The 17,596-nt window shown below is 38.7% G+C and overlaps 1 long non-coding RNA gene across 1 annotated transcript in view; it reads left to right on the plus strand.

The window, feature by feature from the left end:
* The first annotated feature begins 16,866 nt into the window (after positions 1-16,866).
* The window catches only part of LOC124417901, a 53,503-nt gene continuing 52,773 nt past the window's right edge, over positions 16,867-17,596 (plus strand). The window contains exon 1 of the long non-coding RNA XR_006939168.1: positions 16,867-16,943. This is a non-coding gene — a long non-coding RNA (uncharacterized LOC124417901). The remainder of the gene's footprint in view (positions 16,944-17,596) is intronic.

Raw genomic sequence — 17,596 nt, forward strand, 5'->3', positions numbered from 1 at the left:
CACAATGTTTCAGAAATTAAAACATCCTGGCAAAAACTTGTGATGCTTGTACCAAGTAGTAGGAATTACTTGTAACTGTTCTTAAGTGGAGAAAACTTTAATTTGTGTGTCAAAGCTAGGAAACCATATGAGTAGGAAATGCCCGTCACACAGCATGCTGCACAGCTCTGCTAACAGCTTTTGGATGTCTCTGGTGATTTCTGTTGAAGGTTCAGTGTTATATTTTAGATGAATGCTACAAGAAAATGATCAATATGTAGTTAGTAGATTCTCTGTCCAGAGCAGTCTTACAGAATAGAGAACACAAGAATCTTGACCTCACAGCAATTCAACAGTGACAGCCAGCCAGAATCAACCAGGCTATCTCCACGCTAGTTTAAGAGTAGAGGCTAAAAAGGGCCAGTTATTAAATAATAGGCAACTCATAAGAAATTTAGAAAATCAGATGCTCATGTATGTCCTTTTGGAAGGACAGTCAGTTCACTTGCCTCCAAAGAACTCCATAACTACTTAGTTGGAGACATCGGATAATGTCACACATAAAGATATCTATGTCATATTTTCAGACTGTACAGTACTGGAATGCTGTGAAGCTAGTATGGAACAAGCAAAGACTGTTTTATATAGTGGCCAAACATGACAAAGCTTTAGTGAATAATTTTGAAACCTATTAACAGTAGTAGCCCAAGTGATTTCCACTTCTCAACCCCTGCCAGCACCAAAAAATTTAATGTGAATCTACAAAGTTCCTGAAAAGTTGTGAAGGAAAGCAGAGACATGCTTTTTCATCATTAACCATGTTAGCATCTCAGATAAAATACCATCCCAACTGATCAACATTAGATAATGGAACTTAAATGACTTTTCATGAGTTGGTGGAGGTTGCCAAAGAATCTTGACATTACTAAATCACTATATCGCTACAAATGCAAATTCCAAATGAGTCACTGTTGACATTACTAGGAATTCAGTAAAGAACACTAATGAAACAAAGATGTCAAGTGGGAAATTACTCTTAAATGGACAAACGCTTCCATGATATATTATGATAAACACCTCCATCCTTTAGTACGTTCAGCATATGAAGAACATCATGTAGTAGTTGAAAAGAACTTCTTGCTCAAGCCAAGCTCCCTACTGTAAACAAACCAAATTTTCTTGGATATTTCCTCATTTCAACGTGGGTAGATGGAAGAAAGTTACTTGTACTGAACTGATGTGTCTCATTCAGGTAATATAGAATGGATACACGAATATTTCATGAAACCCTCTAATACATTTACTTGCTGTATTTACAACACAACAGATATAGACTACCAGGATAATGATATATATGTTCTATTGAGGTTTGATAAGACTGAAAACAACAAAGTTTCACAAGTAACTGAATTGTACGGAAATAGTTAATTAAAATGACTTATCTTCTAAAGAACTCAACTGCAAAGCAGACTTCTCAGGCTGCAATGTCAGTAGAGTTCTGTTTCTTCTATAGCAGCCATCTAAAGATTCAAGAGAGAAATTTAGCTTTATTCCCAAAACATTTTCTTAGCAATTCTTGATAAAAACAAAATATATTGCTAAAACTTGGACTACCGTTCTAACTTTTGTATGTGGATTTAAAAAACTTGCTTTACTTTTATGTGAGTCACGGTAAAATTTTGGGCAAAAAATCAAATAATGGTTTAACAAGCTTCCACCAGGTTGATGTAAAGAGATGGAAAACTGGATTTATGAAGGTAACAAAGAAAATAAAAAGCTACAGAGATGTCAACAATACAACCTTCAGAATGATCTAAAATACAAACTTATCTCTTTTAAATTAATTTCAGGTTTTTTTTTTTACTGATTTTATTTCTTGTGATTGGAAAATGAGTCAGGTTTTATTAAGCTTCTGCAGACTTTTTACGTCTTCCTGTGTGACCCTCTTTTATTCCCTTACTTTAAAATGTATTTTACATACTGATTTTCAGGCACAGTTTACTGCATTTTGCAAAAAGTTGAACTCGCAGAACTAGCTGCTGGACTCATTGTTAACACACAAATAGACTAAGATCGTAAAGTCCCTGGTGATCCAGGAAGTTGTTGACTAGCTCCAGCAGTGCCAGCAGAAATTTCATAAGGCAGTGCTTGTGTTTCAGCAAGCTCATTCCTTCCAGTTATTTCTGCCTGAGCACCAATTCAGCTTGACCTTATAATAGCCATAAACACCACGCTCTTCTCAACCTGAAAGGAATGCCTAGGGGTTCACTGGCAAGTTGTTTCTGCCCAATCATTTCCCAGATCCTGGCTAAGGTGGTAGGGATGGTCAACTCCAAGTGCTTCAGGATGCATCTGACACTTTTGGATCCCTAGGAACTCAGTGCTTGGGTGGCTCACTTTTCAGATGGGTAGGAGATGTGCACACTGCAGCTCTGCAGAGAAATAGCTGCTGAGGGTGAGTAATTGACAGTGGAAAAGTGTGACTGAGTAAGAAAGGTTACATGAGGAGCTGCTCCAGATGCTCCACATTTCGATTTGACTTCACTCTGGCACGACTCACGGGCAGAGACTAGCCCTTGTACACCAGGCACAAAAAATAACAGAGGCACTAACGCTGTGAAGCACTGAGTGCTTCCAAGTGCTAAACATGCCTGGCACCTGGAAATCTGGAGAACAAAGTCACCTTATTTTTCTGAATAACTGCAAATAGGAATTAAGTGTAAAAGTGTTTCAGCCATATGTTGGTGCTGTTCAGTCTGTCTGAGATCAGGGCTCACTGTGTGCTTTTTTTTCCTCTGACCCCATGTTATGTTGCAAAGTATCTTTTCCATTCTTGTGGAGTCAGCCTGGAAATTCTGCAACTGCTTCCTCTACATTGAAGAAAGACCTCTTTCCTGATTTAAGTATGAGCACAAATAATAACATCAAGGCAGAAACCCCTGTTTTATTAATTTCATTATATATATTTTTTTTTATACTTTTCTCACTTTTATGATCTTCATCTTCAATATGCTATAGATTCTTGTCCTGATTGCAAATAATTATATTTCAGTTGCTTCAGAGAGGAGGAAACTGGTTGGTCTGGGATATCCAGTCAACCTGAAGAAGCTAGGTTTGGGGCCTAATTGCATTAGTGAGCTTTTTCTCTCTAAATGATCAGCAGTGAAACAGTTACTCAAACTGAAGTTGAAGCTATCTGTAAGGCTTCAGAGTTAAAATCAATTGGGATGAACAGAACAGTTCACACCTTTCAGAACTAATCTCTTGGTTTTGTTCACTGTTCTGGAAGGTCACTTAATTACCATGAGAAGTACAGACTTAATAATATGATGAAGGTTAAGTATGTTATTCTGAGGTAGGTTATGGAAAATCAAAGTAGATTCAGCTGTAATGTGGGAATGAAATACGTGGTCTCTCTTCATAGTTGTTTTGACCAAGTTTCATTCTGCAAAATAGATGGTAGAAATCTCATCACCAAATATTCTTTGATGTGAAAGAACAGGTTTGTTTTTTTTTTTTGGGGGGGGGGGGGGGGGTTCTGTTGAATGTGTTCAATTCTCAGGCAGGTTCCATATGAGTTAATGATGATTATTATCTGCTGTAAATACTAGCAGGAGAGTAACCTTTTCCAGACACTAGTGTAGTATGAAAAAAAGAGTAGACCTAGGTGAGCAAGACCAGGATGTCCTTGTAGACAACAGATTGACCACAAGCTAGCAGTGTGCCCTTGAGGCCAAGAAGGCCAATAGTATCTGTTGTAGTAAGCGTCTTGCGGGGGCACGGGATGTACGGGACAGGCCTCTCCCTAAGCATAGAGAGACAGTGCTATCGTGCTGACCTTGATGCAGAGAAAACAGGAGAAGAAGAAGAATGAGAAAAGAATGTGGAGACGGCCAAATAGGGCACGGTGTTGTCTGGTATGAGCCAATCAGAGTGGGACATGACAGCACGGTTTTCTAGGTAAAAATGTAATATAAGCTGTGTTTTAGTAGTGAATAGAGGCCATTTTACCGCTCATCATATTGGTGTCACCTTGGTATATGGCCAAGCCGCAGGCTCCCCTAAGCAACGAACATCACGGTTGCCTGCGAAAGGCAACAGTATCTTAGGGTGCATTAAAAAGAGCATGACCAGCAGGTTGAGAGAGGTGATTCTCCCCCTCTAGTCTACACTGGTGAGGCCACATCTGGAGTACTGTGTCCAGTTCTGGGCTTCCTGGTGATGTGCAGAATCAAACTCTATAACCATGAAGTAGTTATAAAATCAGGTATGTTTAATCAACACTGTGCCGACGCTGGGTACAAGGGGGATAGCTCCTCCTAACTTGCACACTGTAGGACAAAAGCTTGGTACAAATATATGCAGAACTAATATATAATCAAGGATTTTCCCAGAATTCGTATACATATTCATTATATTTTATTTATTATTCTTACTCTTCACCAGCTCAAGGAAGACAGGGAACTACTGGAGAGAGTCCAGAGGGGGGCTACAAAATTATGAGGGACCTTGAGCATCTCTCTTATGAAAGAAAGTGGGAGGCTTGGTGCTTAGCCTGAAGAAGAGAAGACTGAGTTGGGATCTTGTCAATACTTATCAAATGGGCAGAAGCCAAGTGGATGGCTCTTTTCAACAGTGCCCAGTGACAGAACAAGGCACAATGGCACAAATTGGAATGTAAAACGTTTCATAAAAATGTGAGGAAAATTTTCTTTCTTTTGAGGGTGACAGAGCACTGGAACAGGCTGCCCAGAGAGGTTGTGGAGTCTCCTTCTCTGGAGATAATCAAAACCCACCAGGGTTTTTTCCTGTATAACCTACTATAAGGAACCTGCTTTAACAGGAGGTTGGACTCGATGATCTCCAGAGGTCCCTTCCAACACCTATGATTCTGTGATTCTGTAAAGTTATGCTGGTATTAAGCATGGTTGAGCAGTCAGAATAGACAAAAAGTCCTTGGCTTAAATAAAACTCCTTTGATTTTTTGTCAGTTAGTTATAGCCAGAAGAAATAGGAGCGTAAGAGCACTGAAAAGATCTTCTATGTCACTGTGTTTTGTATCTGTTAGGCAATGAGGCAACATGAATCTTTTTCAGATGCTCTAAGGTAGCCTGAAGACTACTGACATAATGCAGCAGTCCTGGCTGTCCTAAACTGAAAATTAGTTTTTACATACTTCAATGGTGGCAGTTGTCTCCTTTACATCATTAGCAGCTGTGTAAGATCACTAATATGTTACTTTGTCCAACTGTCCACAGTTCCCCCATGCAGATAAAGCTGGAAAGTGCTCTGAAATCAAGAGGACAAAATTCAAACAATACTCCTGGGAATCCTGAACTGAACAGCCTGTTTTTCCATCAGTACTTATCTTCCCTTAATGATATATTTGAAAAAGATAATCTATGTCTTTGGCTTTGTCAATAGCTAGGGAACATAAAGGATATGTTCACATGGCTTTTTTTTTTTTTTTTTTTCTTGAATGGTATGGTTATTTCTCTGTGTGTGTATGGTTACATAAGCTCATAAAATGTACAGATTTATTAATTCATTAATTATCACTTAATTACATTAATTAATTATTAATAAAATGCAGAATCAATTATTTTTGAGAATGAAGGGTAAAGGTACCCTTCGGTCAAATTTAGCTGAAATCAACTAATGAGGTCAGAAGTTATTAGCAGAGTGATACAAACTGATAGACACAAATATGCATTCACTGCGACCTCCTTAGGAGTATGACTAAATCAGTTTCTTTTCATCTTCATTTTAGAGAAGCTAGGATTGTAGAGGAGATTTCTACTCTCTCCCCTCTGGTGTCTGTGTTTTGATACAATTGGATCTCTCTGGCCAAATAGCTCTGTATTACTCATCTCCTGATTAAGATAACTATATTTGGAGAAGCATTATGGACAAATTTGCTTGTCAGCATCTGCGTGTGGTAAACGTGATGGTCCTTGGAGGAAAGATTTCAGCTGTGGTGCAAAGAATTGTGGGGAGTCACCAGGAAGAAGGCCTGGAGCGCTGACTCTGGCAGCAGCATCTCTGTGGACATGAGTCATCGTGGCAAGGCGGGAGAGCTCCCCAACATGGAGGTCTCTCATGTTCTCACTCAGCAGGCAGTATGTGAGACATGTTGGCAACAGTCAGGCTACGGAGTCTCACAGCAAGAAACTGCCTGGTTAACAGGCAAATGTCAGCTAAAAGCAAACCAGAGAGGCAGCAGGAAAGTAGTACTAGAAATGTCCAACAAAATCACTGCCTTCTACCAAAAAATCTTGCATAAGGGACAAAATGTTGGAAATGAGAACTGCCCAGAGCAGTGTCTTACTGTAAACTAAAGTCAAAGAACAAACATTATAAGTAAATAAGTGGTAAATTTTGCTAGGTAATAAATGGTAATAAATTTCCTATACAGAATGACATTACAGGGGAATTTCTTTTTCATCTGAGTACAAGTGGTGAGGAAGGCAAACATTTATATAGCACAGATAGGAACTCTAGTTTTCCAATTGAGAGCTATGCATGTCATGGAGGAAACAGCAAATCCTCCTGCTGCAGACTGAGGCCTTGGGAAGCAGTAGTGTGAGAACAAGATCTGAATCCTAGAGGACATTTTCAAAGAACATGGATGGCTGAAGTGCTCAGCTTCAAAATAGTGACAGATGGTTATACTGAGCAAACATTCAGGTTCAAATAACTCCAGACACAGAACATAGTGTGCAGGGGTCTACAAGCAGCAGAAATTGAGCTCAAAGCAACTCAAAATGCACAAATAAAAATGCTCAGCCTTAAGAGCAGTCATTCAATACAAGCTCAAAAAAAAACCCTACATCCTAATCTCACTGTTACCGGAGAAAATGTAAATGGCAGTGCATGCAGCGACTGAGAACAATGATTTCCAATACAGAGGAAACTGTCTGCAAAGTGACTTTGGCAAATTCAAAGATACATGCAGATTCAAATATATAGTTACGCTGCAGAAGGAGGCGACCAACAGAAAGCTGCCATATTGGTTGCAGAACTAAATAATCGCCAGCCCATTGCTGTTCAGTAGCCTAGTTGAATTGTGGAGCCAACTGCAACACAGCTCCAGCACCACATGAAAGTACTAACATCAGACTTTAGAAACATGACAGAAGACTAATGATTTTTAGAAAGGCTACCTAAAACTGCTAGGCACATACAGGCTGTCAGTAAGAAAAAGAAAATTTTTTGCTTGGAGCATAGGACTGTTGACACAAAGGGGCTCCAGTGACTACTGAGCAACAAAGTAGAGCAAGTCACAGAGCCCATCACAGTACGGACTTACAATTTTCTTGCCCAAAGAAAAAAAGCAGAACTAGTCATCCTGGGGTCTGTGAAGAATTGAAACACAAGGACTATTTAAAGTACTGAACACTCCAAAAGCAATATCAAAGTAGAAATGTATCCCTATTTGCAGATGCGGGAACTACTGAAATGCAAAGACCATTAGCTGTGATGAGACCACAGAAGGAAGAACTGACAAGGCTGCAGACAAGAGGAATTACTGTGTTCATTGAAATTAGCACAGAGTGAATCAGCAGCTGAAATGCAGTTAGAAAATCTTCAGGTAAACCAAGGATCTGCTCCAAGCCAAAAACACTGAGGAGAGCACTTGGAAGAAGTCAGTATCCATTGCCACCAACTGGAGACAGGTTACTGTGATTTATTTATAGTCAAACTACTTGTGACCTCAAGAACGAATTCTGGCATGTTATGCTAGTGAGACTTCTGGCTTCTTGACAGTCTTTGCCACAGCTATTGACAGGCATCTGGGGCATGCAGGCATCAACCTAAGCATGACATAGACTGAAACTGGACTTTGGGATGTAAAGAGTATAGCTTATGACATGACAGTTATAGGAGATGGGGTTGTTCAGGCAATCTGGGAAGATGAAGTCACACTGAAGCAACTTCTCAGGAAATGCTGATGAGAGAATATCAAACAACAAACAGACAGACTAGGTCTGAGAAGAGCTGAGTTTGCCTTATACCATATGTTTCCTGATTATCTTTGTAAGTGTTGTGAGAACTATGAAACTGAGATAATGCTCAGGCTGGCAAACAAGAAAATGAAATTGTGTCATTTTTTAGTATTTTTTTCAGATTCCTCACTTGCCCTTCAGGTACCTTCTGAGACAGCCTACAGTGATGAAACATGGGACTTGTTAGAAAACCTGGAATTGGTATTTGAAAGAGTAAATAAAATTATAAGTGATCACCAGGCTGAGGGTGCTAAGGTATTTATGCAACAACTGGAGCTACAACATGATACCTCAGGAGGAGGCAAAGTGCCCTTTTGCAAAGCACCCTGTAACAGAGCCCTGACAGACACATTCTGTCTGATAGGACAAGAGGGAATGGCCTCAGACTGTGCCAGGAGAGGTTCAGGTTAGATAATATGAAGAATTTCTTCTCAGAAAGAGTGGTTGGGCATTGGAACAGGCTGCCCAGAGAGGTGGTGGAGTCACTGTCCATGGAGGTGTTTAAGGAAATGGTAAATGTGATACTTAGGTTTAGCTGGCAATATTGGTGGTAGGTGGATGATTCGTCTAGATGATCTGAGAGGTCTTTTCCAACCATAATGATACTATGATTTTATGATTTTATGATTATGAAGTGATACATCAGATTTTAAGAGGAGGTCTGGCTCTCATTCTCAAAGCAAAAGGCTGCTTTTGAGCACAAGGTAGCCTTCTATGTAGACACTAGGTAACACTATAGAAAGGCAATGCTAAAAGCAGCCAAATGACTGGAGCACATCTGTAAGACTCCATAGACAAAAGTTGAAGAAGAGGAGATGCCAGAAAAGCAGTTCTGGAGGCAAGTATTTTGACCAAAGAATGCATTTAAACCAACTTAACAGAAGGATTTTCCAGATAATCTTAAAGTCAAGGGCTTTTTGTTTGTTTGTTTGTTTGTTTGTTTTGAAGAGCAGTTTAGGGAAGTTTTATGATATCCAGATTATTGTATAAAACTGTCTCATTCATTTTCTGATCAATCTCTTCCAAGCCAGTGATCAACTTCAATCACTACTCATTGGTAAGAATTTTATTCTTACTGTTCTTTAAACATTTTGAATACAATGATTTTTCGAACAGCTGGAGAAATTACACTGTGCGAGTAATTTGTAGATTTAGAAATATTGCAATTTCATGAAAAATCCTGGATGTTTACTAGTCTGAAAGGTTTTTAAGAAGACCACAACTTCAGCGAGAGATCCAGGAGAGCTAGCTTCAGTTTGCTGCTCCATCACAGATTTCCTGTGTGAACTTCAGTTCCTTGTACTCTGCATCATTTCCAGTTTTTAAAGTATGTGTTTATGCGTGTATAGAATTGAGCTCAACTATCACTGGATCATGTGTTGCACTCTTGTGACTGAAGAATGGTGTGAAATGTGATAAAGCTGGACATATGTACACCACACCTGTACATGCCTACTGATACTTTCTTTTTTGTGTGTGTGAATATACCTAGATGTTTGTTCATGACTAAACAGCATCCAATTAACTACATAATACTACTTACATTAACAGAGTTTAATCACATTCTCATTAGCAGCTTATTATGATCATTAACTCATCGTTTGTCTGCAAAGCAGATGAATTAGCATTTTATGTGCATTAAGGATATGACCACATATATATTTACTACCTAATTGTCTTTTATATTATGAACTACTAGGATTTTTTAAAAAGCTCATTATTTCTCTTCTGCAAATTTTTATGTTATATCCAGTAAGTTAATTTTGGGCAATATTTAGTAGAATTCCATTGGCTGAATCCAAAGTTACCTCCTTTTTTGCGACAGCTTTCAGAGATGTCCAAGTAACAGGTCTTTCTCTTTTATATGACAGAAACATACCTCTCACTGTTATTCATCAGAAGCAATATCAGCACCAATTTGGTAACTTCTTTACAACAGTTATTTAAAAATTAAATAAGTTAACGTTACCTTGCAAGTAAAACACACTCCCATTACACTTGAAGTTTCGTTTCTAGTGCTGAAGCTAATTTGAGACTAGAATGAGTCAAAAGTAAAAGACTTCAACTGTAATTCAGTGAAAGATAAAGAATTATTTAAGAAAAGTAGGACAAAATGAAAGGCAAATTAAAAAATTCAATTCTCCATTCTAATCCAATGGCACTGTACAAATCTGCAAGTTCTTTTACTGAAGTCACGTAGCAATGTCAATGAGGACACATCTTCTGGTTTCATCCTATGCATTTAATGCACCAACCCTAAATGACTGCAGCACTACCTCTTTACTTGAAACTTTGCCTCTCCTATCCAAGCTGTTTCCTTGGAGAACAAAGAGAAGAACAGTGTTGCTGCCAGCCAGACTTTCTTTTCAAAACCATGGCAGAAAAATCTAGGCCACATGAAGGAAAGAGAAAAAGAAGGATCATCATTTTTTTGTGGCACTCTCCCAAAGGCCCCATGAGAGTCACATGTGCCAGGCCTTCTTTGTCTGACTAAGAACTCAGGGTTGCTTTCCAGATATACCTGTTGCTTCTCCATTTTTCTCCAAGGTGACAGTGGAGGCAGGCAGACAAAGCATTTGACACCAATTTCAAATCCACATTTGGCAGGACCACACAGCTCAAATACATTTTTTCTTAAGTGTAGAATTGCGTTAGATTTCAAATCACTTAACCAGGAAAATACCAGCATGCAAGCACAGAAAGATGAATTTGTTGTGACCTAAGACGTTTGATTTGCAAAAGATTCAGCTCTTGTCTTAAATAAAAAGCAGACAAGCACTGTTTTCCGAGAGTGAGGGAGGACTACTTTGATCAGAGTAACAAGTAAAGTTTCTCCTTTCAGTATGGGGTGGGGAAGCATAATGCTTCCTTTCAATTTCAAGATATTTTGTGTTAAACCCATTGCAAATTAAGTTGATTGCCTAGAGACTATAGCTGCTGCTTATAGCTCACGAGAGAGACAAGACAGTGTAATGATCTGTAACTGCATACCGTACATGTAGACTACAGCCATCAGTCAACTACATAATCTTCAGCGTCAAGATTCATTAAAGTCAGTGGGAGTCATGTTGTTAAAACCTTGTGTGCAATTTGGGAAACAAAGGGGTTAAAGCTATAGAATCAAGAAACTGGGTAAAGAAAAAAGTGAAAAAGAAACTGCTAGAGCTGAAGTGGATGCAGCCAGGATAGTGCTTGCGGCTATAGATTACTCTTAGATTTTCCTCACATAAACATTTTGAAAACAAAACAAATGACTATCTATCATGTCTTAGGAGATGACACTCCTTTCCTTGTTTTGTTATGCTCATCAAAATTACAGTTTCCATTTGTTAAGAAATAGTGTTTTTCCAGAATTCTTGCATACTTATGAACGTGTCAGTGCACCCTCTCGCTTCTCAAATAACTAGCTGTAATAAAGTGGGTCTTTGAGATCTGAAAGCGTTAAAAAGAGAGTTAAACGTTAATTATGGGCTGTAAGCTGCTGAAGGGAGAATACTAGAATGCAGCAATGACATCTGGACTAGTACTAGTGCACGTAATGCATATCTGTCACTGACAGCTCACTGGGTTACATTTAATTCACAATCATCAGTCATGTCTTCTTTCCTATGCAAAAAAAAAAAAAAAAAAAAAAAAAGAAAGAAAGAAAGAAAGAAAGAAAGAAACTACAGCAGCACCAGTGGCAGAGAGATTGCTTTCAGAGGACAGATTCTTCCACATGCTGAGATTCAAGCAGATGACCTTACAGATGTAAATGAAATGGACAAATAAATGTCAACAGATATTACTTCCATACACTGTGCTAATACCACCATCTAATGAAGCTCTCTAACTCTTCTCTAGCGCATATAGTCTTGGTTTCTGACTTCGACTCTCCTTTCTCTTGGTTTAGGAGGAATGCCTCTATGCTCTCTATGTAACTTGTGGCACAGATTGGATTTAACGAAGTAAAATGTGAGCAGCATCCGTCTACCAAGAGGAATTAACTGCGAAACCCGTGAACCAGGAGTGGTTGCAGGATCAATCCAGAGGCTGACTAAGCCTTTGCTTTGCCAGGTTGCATTTTTGTCTGTGGAACAGGCAGTACTGGAATAAACAGTGCTGAATAGAAATCAGCTTGGGTAAGAGCAGGAAATATTGGCCCCATAAACACAGACACAAAAAACACTGTCTCTAAGCCTCACATTATAGTCTCCTTTCTCCTTGAAATATGTAAGCTGCAGCCTGCAGGTGTCTAGAAATGTTTCTCTTAAAACATGAAACTGTTACTTCCATGGCTCCGCAACAAGAAGGCATATGGACACAGCCAATTTTCACTTAACAACTCAGTCGAGGCAAACAAAACAGCAGAAGCTATGGTAAATGCAGACCTCTTTGATCCCAAACTAAATGACAATTTTAGCACTAACACTTGTCCAGATGCTTTTGTTACAGATCAGAAAACCTGTTTGGCAAGCTCTCACTCATTTGGCTATAAGAATTTCAGTTGCCTTCCCACTAGATGTAGTCTCACCACATAAGTCATGTTTCAAGACAGAGTGAACAGATGAGCTTGTCTTATTCAATCACTAATATCGATTCACACATTCACACAGAAGAAAATGCAACTTTGAATTGTCTTGGCAGAGAAAACACCTTACACATGCACAATTAAAGATTAAGGAATTAGCAGGTGCCCTAATCGAAGCCCTTCAGGGTGGGTTCTACGATTTGACCACACTTCATTATGTTTGTCCTCTCCGTGCTACGAAGTGACCTCTGGCTAGGTGCACATTTTGCTATGGTTTATGGCAATTATGATTCTTGTTCATGGTAGATTGACTAGAATCTCTTTGGACTATCTAGTGTATAATCTTTCTTTATGTATTTCTACTATAGTACCATATGCATTAGCACTGGCCTACAGGGTATCATTTTATCTCAGTTTTCATGTATACTTTCTAATTATTTTAATACTGTACTGTCATTGGAGCTTAACGTTGAAAATAGAATTCACTTTTCACTTAGCCCACCACAAAATTACAACTTATGACAGTGTAAGTTAAGCTTTCAGTAGTAAGTAGGAAATAATAGTGCACTTCACAGTATGACATATACTAAATTAATAAGTTTAAAATGGCTTAAAAAGAACGAATAAATGTATACTGCCTTGAAATAAATACATTGGCTGCTCTGAAAGTAATGCCTCCCATTTTATGATGATGGCCCACAACATCAGAGGTGGATGTTGGTGGTATGGCAGCAGAGGTTGAACCTTCTCAGCAATATTCCATTATGTTTTGTTGCTGTGTTATAGATGGCAGCAGAGGGGCAGTCTGACAAAGTGGTGTCTGACATGGAAGTGCGTGTGAAGCAAAGGTGTGTCATTGAATTCCCCCACGCAGAAGGGGGAAACCACTGACATTCACTGGTGCTTTCTGAATGTTTATGGAGACCAAAGAGTGGATGTGAGCATAGTAAGGCAGTGGGTGGTGTGTTTCAGCTGTGGTGACTCTGACAGTGAGTCACCTCCACTGTTGCACATTTTATGAATGTGACAAGGAGGCTCTTGTTTATGCTGGTGAAAATGCATAGCGTGTGGTGGTGACTGTTTTGAAAAACTGTTTTGTAGCTGAGGATTTGCTCTATCAAACAGTGTTATTGTGTTCTTTGTATCTGTAGTAGTTTTCATCAAAATAAATAGGAAGCAATACTTTTGGGATGAGCTACATATGTATTTAAAGAAGCTCCAATCATAATGGCACGTGTTCAAAATTAACATTTTATCATATGATGCGTTCTATGTAAGCTTTTTTTACTATTTATTATTTGTGATATGGTAGTGCCCAAAGGTTTTGGCCTAGTTATGCTAGACACCGAGCAGCAGTTTTATCTGTATTTACATTTCTCCTACCCTGCATAAGCATCAGTCTTTCTCAGCTTGGACAATTTCGCTCCTCCAAACATCCTTAACACTGTGTTATTTGCAACTGTTCCACTATCCATCTATCCCAGGAAATAACCTTCTTTTGAAAAATCTTTCTTTCTTTCTTTTTTCAATCCAATCTTTATCTTATCTCTCATAGTGTCGGAAGAAGTGGCTGAGATCACCAGTTGTCACACCTCAGATTTCCTCTGTCTTTCCTCAGATAGATCAGTCCCAGTAACCAATGTCCTTGGTGTTGACACTAACCTTTCCCACCACTGCTTTCACCAGGTTTTTGGGAGAAAATTGATCAACTAATCTCTTTCCTTTGTCCCCACTGCATTCAAGGCAGATCAACACTGCACCAAATGCCTTGACTCCTCAATCAACAGTTCCAGAATTGGTTTTCTTGCGCAGTGCACTCTTATTTGTTGCTGACATAAAATGGGAACTAATTTTCTACTTTCTACAGTCTTGTTCATTGAAATTGATAGGGGATTAAATTTTACAGGGACCTTTTGAAAGCATTCATCATCATGTTACATTCTGAAGTAACAGTTGCCTTCACACCAGGCAGTAGACTCCGAGCTCTTGCTTGTCTCCTCCTTCACTCCTGTTTTCATACAGCACACACGTGGGCGGCTTTTGATAAGAAATCAGTAAAATAATGTCACCAATGCATTGTTATTCAATTATTTCCATATTTGGAAAGAGTTGTTGATTAGTCAGAGATAAATAATGGAGACCAAATACAACTAATTGATGAAGAACATCACCCACATGTTGTTGCTTTTTAGAGAGCCTGAATATTTTTGTATTCTGTATGTTCCCAGACAAATTAGAGGGGTGCATTTTATACTGAGATTTGTGACAGATCTGTTTTAGAATTCATAGGTGTGCCAGCATAATACAATTCATTTAGGAATATGACACATCTGCGTAATTTGTAGGTGTTGACTGTCTAACCTTCAGACAACTTGATGGAAAAAAATAATTCATCCATAACAGAGACTTTTATTTTTCAATCCATAACATTCTATTTAATGTATTAGAAGTACATGAAAAGAATAGAAAAACAGGAAAAGTAAAATAATAGGAAGAGAAAGAAGTGCCTTACTGTACAGCATTCCAACAAATAATGTAAAGATGTATTGTTCTATATTTTCAAGTATAGTGAAAGTTTTCTCCATCTTTCTATGGGTCCATCTTACTCGTATTTGTGATGAAGTAAGAGAAAAGCCATTGCAGTCATATGTTTATATTACATTTATTTTTTTCCCAGCAACTCAGACAACTTGAACATGACAATAGTGAAGAATATGTTATAAATATTTCATCTCATGATTAGGATCACCTTCAAATATAATACTCTGTATTCACATGCCTTAACTGTCATAGACATGCACAGTGGTATAATTTACTTACATCCCAATCATGTTTATCAAAATAGAAGTTACAGATAGCCAGGGAAGGACAATAAAAATGGGAGATAACCTGCTCCTATATTTTGTGTCTCTTCTATTTAAAATGAATTAATTGCAAGAGAATAAGTTTTGGTTACTCTAGATAACAAGACCTTTAACTTAAAAAAGGCAAGGTGCATACTGGGGTATTTTGCCACCATGAGCAGCAGAGAACCATGATGCTATTATTGGCACCATGTGAACTAGTTCATAACTATCCCAGGGCTAGTAATTTTGCGTTTCAGGAAATGCAATTTATGGTCATATTACACTTTTCATCTTTGCACTAGGAGTATCTCCCAGGCATTCACTGCAGATTATGGTCCCTCCTGAATCAGGAATAGGTCATGATTCTGTGTTTTCTCAGTGAACCTATCTTTTTTTCCTTAAAACAAACAAACAAATAAATAAATAATCCCATATTGTGCACAGTATACAATTTGCCTTCTCTAAACTCCATGAAAGTAAATGCTTTTGAAAGAGGTTGAGATGACACAGCACTGCTTTGCAGAAGCTGCCCCCGTACTGAATTCCTGGCTTTCTTTTTTTTCTTTTTTTTCTCCAGCAAACCTACAGCAGAGACTAATTTCAAGTCAACGAATTGCTTTAGTAGTAGACGTTATTGTTCAGAAGTGAAACTGCTCCCTGCTCCTTTTCCAGCCTACTTTCCAACCCCCATCCTTGTGGGATGGGACAGCAGGGCCGGACCTTTTGCCAGTCATGTAGTTAACAGCAGTTGCTCAGGATAAAAAGAATTATATCATCATTACCGAAAGGGAGGAGAAAGTCTAACAAAATACACTGCACGAGCAATCTGGTAATTGGATCCCAAATGGTTATGCAGCCAGAGCAGAGATTACAGATGGCACCTATGGTGTTATAACAGAAATCATACCTCTATTACCACATTCCAGTAGATCTAATTCTAACCAGAACCAAAATGTTGAGAGGCACTGCTGCATTCGTGCATACCAGAACTATTCTGGGAAAGCTAATCCACTTTGAAACTAAAGCCAAATTGGCAAAATCATCCATTCCTTCTGAACTCCAATTCTTTAGTGTAGGCACTCGGGGAATGTGAGAAAGCACCCTTTTTCTAAAGCACACACAAAAAGGAGAAACCTCCTTTACCATCCAGTACATTGTAAGTCTCTTGGCTGCACGAGTGGGAAACATATTCTGTAGCGTGATAGCGCGCACGGATGTGGTGTGCTACTTTCTCTCTGTAATGAATTTTATGCCTGCCTGTTTCTGTTCCATTGTCTATTTTTAATTCAAATATGTAAAAGCTTTTCTTAATACAGACTCCCAGGTGTCAGTTGCTGCCTGGAGTCCCTTTTCTTTCCTCTATTGTTCTCTTAATTGTTACTTCAAAACAATTAGCTGGGCATTCATATGCAAATGAATGCAAATGTACAGGGGATTGGGTGTGAGAGAATACCACCACTCGTTAATTTCCACTTCAAGGTCTGCTGGTAGAAACAACAAAATTGCTTAACAATGTATTTTTCCTGGGCCATAAAGGGTGAACTCGCGACGATTCCAGCCATCCTGCTGGCTCGGCAATTGTTCAGATTCAGCCGGTTTTTGGTAAGATTTTTCTTTATTTACTTATTCGGTTCTAGTGCTAAACTTGCCACCCTGAATTGCCCTTGCTCATTTATGCTCAAGGACACGTCTAATAATTTGGATACAATCCCGATTAAGATAAAAGTTAAATTATTAATATTACCGCTGTTAATGTGATCCATTAAGAGATAAAACCTCTCACTTGAAGGAATTCCTCATGTCTCAGACAAAACTTTTATAATTTATAAAAGAGTAAGCTTTATTGCATTTTGGACTTTGAAGAAAGATACACTGACTGATAGGCTGGGGCTGGGGATGAATTCTAGAGAGACTTCGCCAGTTGCTAAGATAAATCTGATCCCTTTTGGAGCAGTTGTATTTACTGTATAAATCTGCATTCCCTTTCAGACTGTATAGTGAAACTCCTTATGAAAAACTGTAGGTTATTCATCATTCAGAACTGTTTTACAAAATAAATACCTTAGCTGTTCAGATCCAATTCATATACAGAAACCAATTAAAAGACCAAATCCTGCAATCATTAGGCAGGAAAAATTCAGTACCACAGACCATCCTGAGCAGGAAAACCCCCAACACAGCAGGAGAACTCCATTACGCAGGTGTGACTTTCCAACCAGGAACACACCTGGGGAAGGGTGTGCCTCTAGGAGATG

This window comes from Gallus gallus, chromosome 4, assembly GCF_016699485.2.
Source record: "Gallus gallus isolate bGalGal1 chromosome 4, bGalGal1.mat.broiler.GRCg7b, whole genome shotgun sequence".
NCBI lineage: Eukaryota > Metazoa > Chordata > Aves > Galliformes > Phasianidae > Gallus > Gallus gallus.